Genomic DNA, 10,871 nt, shown 5'->3' on the forward strand with positions numbered 1-10,871 from the left:
ACCATTGCTTTTTGGTTTTGTTTGTTTGGTTGGCACTGGGGATTGGGCCTAGCGGTATTCTACCTCTGAGCTACATCCCCAGCCCTATTTTTTTTAGTTTTTCATTTTGAAACAGGGTCTCGCTAAGTTGACGAGGCTGGCCTCAAACCTGTGATCTTCCTGTCACAGCCTCCCAACTATGGGATTACAGGTGTATGCCGCTGTACCCAGCTCATTGTTTTAAACTACCCAAGGATTGGGGCAATTTGTTACACAGCAAGAGATAAATGATAACATTATAATGAATTGGTGTTTCTGGGAAAATGGAAGTGAGTCGGTTCCTTCCAACTCTAAAAGCTATAAAACCAAAGTTTTTTCAAACTTAATTATACAGGAGAGCCCTGAGTGGAACACTCTTGTGTAGAATGTTTAGTCTGCATTTTCATCTCCTTGTGGAAGCCTCCTTGGTCAAGGTGCGTGGATATGTCTACAGCTCTTTCTACAGGCTTCTAAATGGGTTCCCAGCTAACTGTAGCAAACTGTGTTCTCATCAGCAGCATAGGAAGGACAAGAGGGTTTGTTAGTGGCCTGATTTAAATAACAAAGAAATATGGGAATTTCCCATAGTGTGAGGAGTGGTGAAACACCACTTCCCCAAATCTACCTCACCTACTTCCAGGGCCAGCCCTGATGACACCAGGAAACTGAACAGGTAAGAGCATCAGCTGAGTACACCAGAAGTGCCCCGTGTCCAGAAAGCAATGTGTCATAGTAGTTATGAGAGAAGATCAATTCTGGTTTTGTCTTATACAACATACGACCTACTTCAAGCTTCTTGACCTCTCTAAGCCTCAATTTGTTTATTTTTCTTATTTTCTTTCTTTTAATTATTATTTTGAAACTAGGTCTCAGTGAGTTGCTGAAGGTCTGTCTGGTTTAGTTGCTAAAGCTGACCCTGAAACCTGTGACTCTTCTGTCTCAGCCCCCCAAGCAGCAGGGTTACAGGCGTGTCTCACCATGCCAGGTCCAGTTTGCTCATTTTTAAAATGGAGCCGCCGGATGTGGTGACATACATCTGTAATTCGAGTACTTGAGAGGCTGAGACAAGAGAATCACAGGTTCATAGCCAGTCTCAGCAACTTACCAAGACCCTGTTTATAATAAAAAACAAAATAGGTCTGGGTGTGTAGCTCAGAGGTAGAATGACCCTGGATTCAATCCCTAACACCTAAACTAAATAAAAAGGAATAAAAATTTAAATGGGAATAATATTAGCATCTACCTCACACGAGTTATGAGGATTAAATAAACTAATACTCATGAATCACTTTAAACAGTGTGTAACACACTTTTTTGTCTTTTTTGCAGTACTGGGAATTGAACTCAGGGGCATTCTACTTCTGAGCTACACCCCCAGTCCTATTTTTTATTCTTTATTTTGAAACCAGGTCTCACTAAGTTGCGGAGGGCCTCATTAAGTTCCCCCAGCCCTATATATTTTATTATTTATTTTGAAACCAGGTCTCACTATGTTGCAGAGGGCCTCACTAAGTTGCTAAGGCTGGCCCCGAACCTGCCATCCTCCTATCTCAGCCTCTCACGTACTGGGATTACAAGCGTGCGCCACCACGCCTGGCCTGGCACACTTCTATAAGCTGTTAGATATCATTATTCTCTCCATTATTTGAGAACTTATCATATAGGCAAGTTTTGTTTTTCTTGTGACACTGGAGATTAAACCCAGGACCTTCCACATGCTAAGAAATGTATCTACCACTGAGATACACAGCCAACCTTTTCCTTTAGAAACCCAAGAGACCTTCTACTTTTGAGGTATGTCCACAGCCCTATTTTATTTTTATTTGGAAATAGGATCTCTCTAAGTTGCTGAAGTGCTCACTGAGTTGCTGAGGGCCTCACTAAATTGCTAAAGCTGGCTTTGAACCTGCGACCTTCCTATCTCAGCCTCCCAAGTACTAGGATTACAGATGTGCACCACCATACCTGGCCAGACCTTTTTTTAAAAGAAATTTTATTTTGAACAATTTTAAGACACTTCTCGGAACCAGGACTAGTGGTGCATGCTAATCCCAGCAGTTGGAAGGCTGAGACAGGAGGATCACAGGTTAAGACCAGCCTCAGCCACTTAGCAAGATCCTGTTTCAAAACCAAAACAAAATTTCAAAAAAGGGCTGGGAGTGTAGCTTGGAGGTAGAATGCCCCTGGGTTTCATCCCTAGTACCAAAAAAAGAAAAAAGCACTAAGCTCATTCAGAAAGTCAGAGCTGAAAGGGTTTGTGCATTGTGCAGTGCTACAGTCTCTGAGTCAGGATGGCGCATGGTCAGTGCACTCTCAGGGCTCAGAGTGGGGGTGGGGAGTAAGGCTGAGCATTTTGGCTTGAATCACTCAGGAAAGGGAAATCTGATAAGGCAGCCTGCTGTACGGACTCCTGCTACAGCCTTCCCTGTCTTTTCTTCCTTCAGTTAGGCAGCAGCATTTCCTTTCCATCACATGGTTTGAAAGATACCAATTTCTCATTTGCTGCACAAACACGGTTGCTTCTCAGTTTTCTCTCTCTGCATCCATGTCAGTATACCTTCAGTATTGCAGTGAGCAGCTCACAGGGGCCTCACACACTTGCCAGAGTTCCTTCTGTTCCACAGGATTCTTTTTGCTACAGATCAAAGAAAGCCAGCTGGAGTGCCTTATGCAAAAAAGGATTCACACAGGCATAGCTGGGTGTAGTGAAACACACCTGTAATCCCAGTGCTTGGGAGGCTAAGACAGGAGGATCACAGGTTCGTGACCAGCCTCAGCAACTTGATTTGACCCTGTTACAAAAAAATAAAAAATAAAATAGGGCTGGGAGTGTAGGTCAGAGGTGAATGCCCCTGGGGCTAACTAATAGGACCACGGAGTGGTCCTAGAATTTGCTGAAAATATAAATTATAAAAAATAGAATTTGCTGAAAATATAAATTATAAAAAATAGAATTTGCTGAAAGGACAGTGTGAGTACCTCCTAGAGTGATGAGATTGGCTAAAAACAAAGCAGTAACAGGCAAAATCATGTTAGCTCCACAGACAAGGTTTCTTTGCATCTGTGCTCTGTGTATCTGTGACATGTACTCAGACCAGCTCTTTCTCAGAGCCTGGGACCAAGGCTCTGGTGGCTCTGGGCTTCACATACACTTCATTTCACCATCCAGTGCAAACCTGGCTTTTTCCCTTTGTACTAATTAAAATCATCCGACAGGACACAATCTGTTTTGGGTCCCAAGTTAATCCTTAGCCCGAATGCCATCACTATGGCCAGGAGTCAAGCAAGCACGGTCATGATGCTACCGCTGGTTCATCACTAAGGCCATGAAGGTAGGGTCTGTAAGAAGATGACAATCCCCTTTTAACCTCATGGTCAAAAAAGCATCTTGTAGAAGAAAGTAGAGTCTTGTACGCTAAAGAAGAGCATGCTACTGGACAAAAGGAAAAAATAGATAATCTTACCGTTTCATTAAAGACAAAAATGTAACCTTTGAAACCACACCCTGATCAACATGACTTCCACAATCATTTCAGGTGAATATCCACAATATAGCAGGTACCAATTTAACCAACATATTGGTTAAAATATTTCCACATGAGTAATAATTTCCTGATGAGAAAATATTTCCACATGAGTAAGTTTTCAAGGTAACTGAACTTGATCCCTTTATATGTCAAACTATGCTTTCTTTAGATCATATTCTGTGGATTCTCTCTAAAATATGTCAGAAATCGGTTTTTCTGCTTTTATAAAGAGTGTTCTGAACAAAATTTAACTATTATAGTACCCTTTCCCCCCATCTGTGGTTTTGCAGTAACAGTTTTAGTTACCCACCATTAATCTTGCTCAGAAAATATTCTATGGAAAGTTCCAGGACTAAGCGATTCATAGGTTTTCCATTGTGTTCAGTTTTGGTAAAATCTCACACTGTTCTGCTCTATCCCACTCAAAATGTGAATCATGTTTCTTCAGTGGATCCATGTTGTATATAGTACCTGCCTATTAGTCATTTAATAGCTATCTCGGTTATCAGTTATCAGATTGACAGTGCTTGTGCTCAAGTAACCCTTATTTTACTTAATAATGGCTACAATACACAAGAGTAATGATGCAACAGAGACTAAGGCATAAAACATAGAAGGAGAGACTCTGGTACTATATGGCAGTGCTGAAGGGCATATAGAAAATGCAGAGTATATACAGGGTCTAGTACTATCCATGATTTCAGACACGCATTGGGAGTCTTAGAATGTAGCCCCCATGGATAGACGAGGGGTATTATTATACTTGTCCTATGGGATAGCAATAATGTTCGCATGGACTGTTGAAGTATATAGAGCTATTTGCCCCTATAGCATTGCATTCCAATGTCATGTTTAACTTTTTGATTGGTCTCATGCTCTCAGATGTTGTTTCCCACTTCTGTCACTGTTCTGATCTTCTAGTAGCTCCTCCCCTTAAGCACTTCCCCTCTTCATTTATTTGCTAATTCCAATCTACCATGGATTAGGAAATAAAATGACAGAAATGTTACAGTACAATGTAAAATGTGTGCAAATTCAGGAGCTAGAATTTATTGTTCCATGAAGAAATGGTCAATGAGTGAAAGCTGGGAACTTTTCTATGAATAAAATAGGAGAGCTCCTTCACACTTACCCAGATATTCCTAGGTCCTTCCTGCTGTAGTTTGCATCTCGCATGTCCCCAAAGGCCAATGTGTTAAAGCTTTGATCCCTAAGGTGGTGCACAATTGGAAGTTGATGTGGATCTTTAAGAGGTAGAGTCTAAGAGCTGGGCATGGTGGTACATGCCCATAATCCCAGTACTTAGGAGTCTAAAAGAGGAGAGGATCGCAGGTGTGAGGCCAGCCCCAGCAAGTTAGTAAGACTCTGTTTCAAAATAAAAATAAAAACTGGGTATAGTGGTACACATCTGTAATCCCAGTACTTGGGAGGCTGAGACAGAAGGATCACAGGTTTGAGGATAGCCAGCCTTAGCAAGTCAGAAAATAGTGAAACTCTCATCAAGCCAGTAAAACCCTATTTCAAAATAAAAGAAAATAAATAAAATAGGGCTAAAGGTATAGCTTAGAGGTAGAATGCCTCTAGATTCTATCCCCCGGGCCACAAAAAAATAAATAATAAATAAATAAATCCAAACTATTACATACTCCCATCAGAAACCCAAAGAATTGAGCCCACCCAATCTTGGACTGAAATCTCTAAAATTATTAGTCAAAATAAAAGATTTTTATTTGTGTGTGTGTGTGTGTGTGTGTGTGTGTGTGTGTGTGGTACTGGGGGTGGAACCCAGGGACTTTCTACCTCCGAGCTATACTCCCAGACCTATTTTATATTTTATTTGGAAACAGGGTCTCACTAAATTGCTGAGAGCCTCACTGAGTAGCTGAGGTTGGCTTCAAACCTATGCAATCCTCCTGTCTCAGCCTCCCAAGCGCTGGAATTACAAGTGTGCGCCACCACGTCTGGCAAGATTCTTCTTTAAAAATTAATTATTGCAACAAGGTATGGTGGTATATGTCAGTAATCCCAGTATTTGGGAGACAGGAGGAAGATAGTGGGTTTAAGGCCAACCTCACAAACTTAGCGAGGCTCTCAGCAGCATAGCAAGACCTATTTCAAATTAAGAAATAAAATAGGGCTGAGGATGTAGTTCAAAGGTAGAATGTCCCTGGGTTCCATCCCCAGCACCACACACATACAAAATAAATTAATTATCTCATCCAGGCATGGTGGTACATGCTTATAATCTCAGTACTTGGAGGCTGTGACAAGAGGATCTCAGGTTTAAAGCCAGCCCCAACAACTTAGTGAGACCTTCTGTAATTTAGCAAGACTGTGTTTCAAAATAAAAAATAGAATAAGACTGAGGGTTTTACTCAGAGATAGAATGCTCTTGGGTTCCATACCTAGTACCACACACACAAATTAAATTAAAGTTAATTGTTTCAGGTATTTTGTTATACTGACAGAAGACTGACTTGTTTTTGGTAGTACTGGGGGTGGAACAGGGGCTTTTCTACCTCTGGGCTATACTCCCAGACCTATTTTATACTTTATTTAGAAACAGGGTCTCACTTAGTTTCTGAGAGCCTCACTCAGTAGCTGAGGCTGGCTTCGAACCTGTGCGATCGTCCTGTCTCAGCCTCACAAGTGCTAGGATTACAAGTGTGCACAACCACGCCCAGCTTGAGTTTTCATTTTCTTTTCTATGTTCACACCTCAGTTTATAGATTATTCCAGAGGATCAGATTACTTAACACATAATTTTATAATAACAGAGGTATTGCTTTACTTCTTTTCTTCATATTTCTCTTGACTAGATTTTAATCTCTTCCCTTTTAAGCATCCTATCTGTGAGTTCTCTTCTAGCTAATCATTGTAGGCCATTTCCAACAATTCAAAAACATGGACTCCAGCCAGGTATGATGGCACACGCCTGTATTCCCAGTACTTGGTAGGTTTGAGAAAGGAGGATCTCAGGTTCAAGGCCAGTCTCAGCAATTTGGCAAAAGCCTGTTTCAAAATAAAAAATAAAACAGCTGGGCATGATGGCACACACTTGTAATCCCAGTACCTGGGAGGCTGAGAGAGGAGGATTGCAGGTTCCTGGCCAGCCTTGGCTACTTAGTGAGGACCTCTGCAACTTAGTGAGACCCTATTTCAAAATAATGAATAAAAAATAGGGGACTTCCGGGAAGATGGTGACGGAGAAAAGCGGGGCTTATGAGCCCCGCTAACAACCAATCTCTATTACCACAAAATAAGCGCCTTTCACAGCCAGAAAATACCATCAGCAGAGAAACAAAAAAGGTAAATACAAGAGACAGAGAAAAAGAGGGCTGAAAAAACGAGACACCAGAAAAAAACCAGACCGCAGTGCTGCAGCCGGAGCCGCGGTGCGGAGCCACATGGACGCCATCTTTCCTTCCAGCACCAAGCTCCAGAGAGGAGGGGGACTCAGAACGGAGCTCAGAGGCAGAGAGGAGATACGCCGGTCTCACGGCCGAGGATGCAGCAGCAGCACCTTACTGCCGGCGGCAGCAGTGAGTTCACCGAACGGCTCCAGACCAACGAACTCAACAGCCCACCAGGATCCAGAGAGGAACGGCGGACAGCGAGCCGAGGTGAGCTCCTGCGGATCAGCTGGGCGGCATTTGGCAGATTTTTCGGCGCAGGGAGTGTCTAAAGCTCCCAGGGGCTGGGCTCAGCGCACCCTGCAGGGACTCAGAGCGGAGCTCAAAAACAGAGAAGAAATACACCAGCCTCACGGCCAAGGGCATGGCAGCGGCGCCATATTGCCACCTGGGCGGCAGCAGCGAATTCACCAAGTCCACTACAGCTCCATTGGCGCACTCAACAACAGTGAGTCAAATTGCAGCCCCTAGAGGAGAAATCCCCGTACTGACTCCCAGGGACTTGACCCAGTGGGGGATGGCGGTGGCAGAGATATCACACTATAGTCACAACTCCATGCAGGAGAACGCCCAGCCTGGCACCCCCCATAGTCTAAAGCAGCCTCTATTGACTCCCTGGGTCTGAGACTTTGCGATACAACCCAGTAAAGGAGTAGTGGTGACTGAGATACCACAAACTCGAGATCCAGAGCACCTTAAGTGAAGTCTTAGTGACCCAGGGAAGAACCCAGAGAAGGCACAAACTTCCTAAATCATGGGAAAGAGAAATAACAATGGAGCAGTGAATGCCCACAACGCCACAACATCAGAACCTGATAAAACAGAAATTCAGAGATTTCTAGAAGATCAAATCAGGAAAATAACTGCAGAAATAATAGAGGTGCTTCGAAAAGAATTCAGAAGGGCCAAAAAGAGATAAAGGATGTAATCAGTGAAGTAAAGGCCTCAATTCAAAGTATAAACAACTGATTAGACCACATGGAGAATAGAATCTTGATCTTAGAAGAAGATCATTCCAAAAATGAATGCATAGTTTCTAATTTAGAAAAAAAAAATCTGACAGCAGGAATCTGACATTGAAGAAATATGGGCCCATTTTAAGAGAACTAACCTAAGAATAATTGGAATAGAGGAGGGAAAAGAAGGGGAGACCAAAGGGATCAATAATCTCTTCAAGGAAGTAATAGCAGAAAAGTTCCCAAACATAGAGCAAGAGGTTGATACACAGGTCCAGGAAACCTATAGAACTCCCTTTAGACAGGATTGGAGAAGAGGATCCCCACGCCACATAATTGTCAAAATGACCACTGTGGAAGCCAAGCAGAGAATCTTAAAGGCAACAAAAACAAAGGGCCAAGTGACATTCAGAGGCAAACCAATTAGAATCACTCCAGACTTCCCAAACCAAGTCATGAGAGCCAGAAGGGCTTGGAGTAACATATTCCAAACTCTGAAAGAAAACAACTTCCAGCCAAAAATTTCCTACCCAGCAAAACTTTCTATCAAATTAGATGGAGAAATAAGAAGCTTCCATGAAAAACAGAAACTGAAGGAATTTATGTCTTCAAAACCAGCGCTAGAGAAAATACTCAAAGAGATTAACTACAAAGAAAAAATAGGTAACACACACCAGAACCAGAGAAATAAGATTTTCCATCCAACAGACAACTAAGATTGGCTATCTTTGGAGATTCATTATTTATGTTAGTCTTTTACCTATCTCTAAATTGTATTGTTTGCTTTTATTGTTGTTAATTTTTAGGATTTCTAGTTGGAATATTAATATACCTTCAGATATAGCATTTGGAAATATTTTATCCCATTCTATTAGTAACTTTTAACTCTGTTTACATTGTCTTTGGATATACAATATTTTTTTATTTTTTAGGGAGTTTGTATACTCTTCTGTTGCCTGTGCCATTGAAATCATATCCAAGAAATCACTGCCAATTTCAATGTTGTGAGGTTTTATGACCCAGATTTTCTTCTAAAAGTTTATAGTCTTAAGATTTATATTTAGGTCTTTTATCTATTTTGAGTTAATATTTGTATATGGGATTAGGTAAGGGTCCAATTTTATTCTTTTCCATGTAAGTATTATTTTTCAATAATATTTAGTTAAAAGATTATTATTTCCACCACCAAATGTTTGTGGAAACCTTGTCAAAAATAACTTGACAATATAGGGAAGAATTTAGCTCTAGGCTTTTATTTAACTCCAATGGTTTATATATCTGCCTTTAGAATAGTACTACACTGTTTCAATTATTGTAGCTTTATATGGTTTGAAATCAGAAAATATATGTCTTCTAGCTTTGTTCTTTTTCAAGATCATTTTGGGTATCTAGAGTCCATATTCCATATTAGGATAGATTTTTTTTCTGAAAAATAAATAAATAAATAAATAAATAAATAAATAAATAAATGTGTGATAATTTCACCTAAAAACAAAAAAGAAAAAATATTCTCTGGTAAGAAAGAAAGCAAAAAGAAATATTTAAATGTTATCTTTAAGTCATCAAAAGCTTGGTATCAGACAAATGAAACTGTTATATGAGATTATCATTGTTAATTTTAGATTAAATTGCTATAATACTAGATGTCAAACACTAAGCTAAGCATGGGAAGGAGGGTGGGGAGAGAACGGGGTTGGGATCAGGTAAGGGCTAACAGGGCGAGGTGTGCATGTATGTCTACAGAAGTTTTTTTTATACCATTATGATGTATGAATACAGTGCACCAATAAAAAAATTAAAAATTAAAAAAATAAAATTTAATTTAAAAAAGGGTAGAGGGTGTAGCTCAGAGCTAAAATACCCCTGAGTTCAATCCATAGTACTGCAGAAAATAAAAATAATAAAATAAAATAGGACTGGGGATGTATCTCTGAGAATGTCTCTGGGTTCAACCTTCAGTATCAAAAAAAAAAAAAAAGAAACAGTGGGCAACTGGACTCCCTTTCAATCAGTAAATTAATATGCTGTGAGTGGGGAAGCATTAAAATTCACACTGATTCAGCAGCCTCCTGCTGCAATAAGAGAAAATGAGAAACAAGTTTTTCTGCAGATAAATCACTAATAAAAGCTAAAATTTCCAAATGAACAGTGGGCAATGCTAGATTTTGGAAATCGATTAAAACATTTCCTTGTAAGGCAGAAAGCCTGCAACAGAAACCAACATGGAATTGGGAAAAGATCTGAATTCAAAGACAAGAGTCCTGCTTTTCTACAGAGAGTACAAAGAAGAAAAAAATCAGCCCACGTCTCTGCTGCTAAATGAGCAGATTGAAATGAATATGACCTATGTGTGTCAGGTAGAAAAACCCACTCTTGAAACTTAATCTCCAAAAAATAGCAAGTCTGGCTCCATTTCCACTGGGCTAAACAGCAGTCTAATTGGTTGATTGAGTAGGTATTCCAGCTTCTTTGGCTCCCTGATAAACCACCAGAAACCTTAATGGCTACCGGCAAAGACATTCTGTTTGCTCACAAACCTGCATTTGTCCACAGGGCTCGGCAGGGATGCTCACCTCCATTCCCTTGTGACAGCTGGGATGGTCCCAAGGCCACTTGGCACTAGTAAAGGTGGCTCCAAGGCTGGAGGCTGGAATCACCCAGGGATTGCTCACTGGCATCTGGCAGCTGATGCTGGGGAGACTCACAAAGCTGGGGGAATGGACAACTGAAGTTTCTTGGGCATGTCTCTCTGTCACTTTGTGATCGCTCCATGCAGCCTCTCTCAGCTGGTGGCCTCCAGATAGACATCTTATGCAAAGGCTCCATCATCCCAAGACAGGCGTCCCAAGAGAGCAGGAGCCTAGAAGAAGCAGTGTCACCTTTTATGATCCAGAGTCAACACTTACTTCTACTTTCTGTTCATTACAAGACAGTCACCAAAGGCTGGCCCACATTCA

This window comes from Muscardinus avellanarius (assembly GCF_963383645.1).
Source record: "Muscardinus avellanarius genome assembly, chromosome: X".
Classification (NCBI taxonomy): domain Eukaryota; kingdom Metazoa; phylum Chordata; class Mammalia; order Rodentia; family Gliridae; genus Muscardinus; species Muscardinus avellanarius.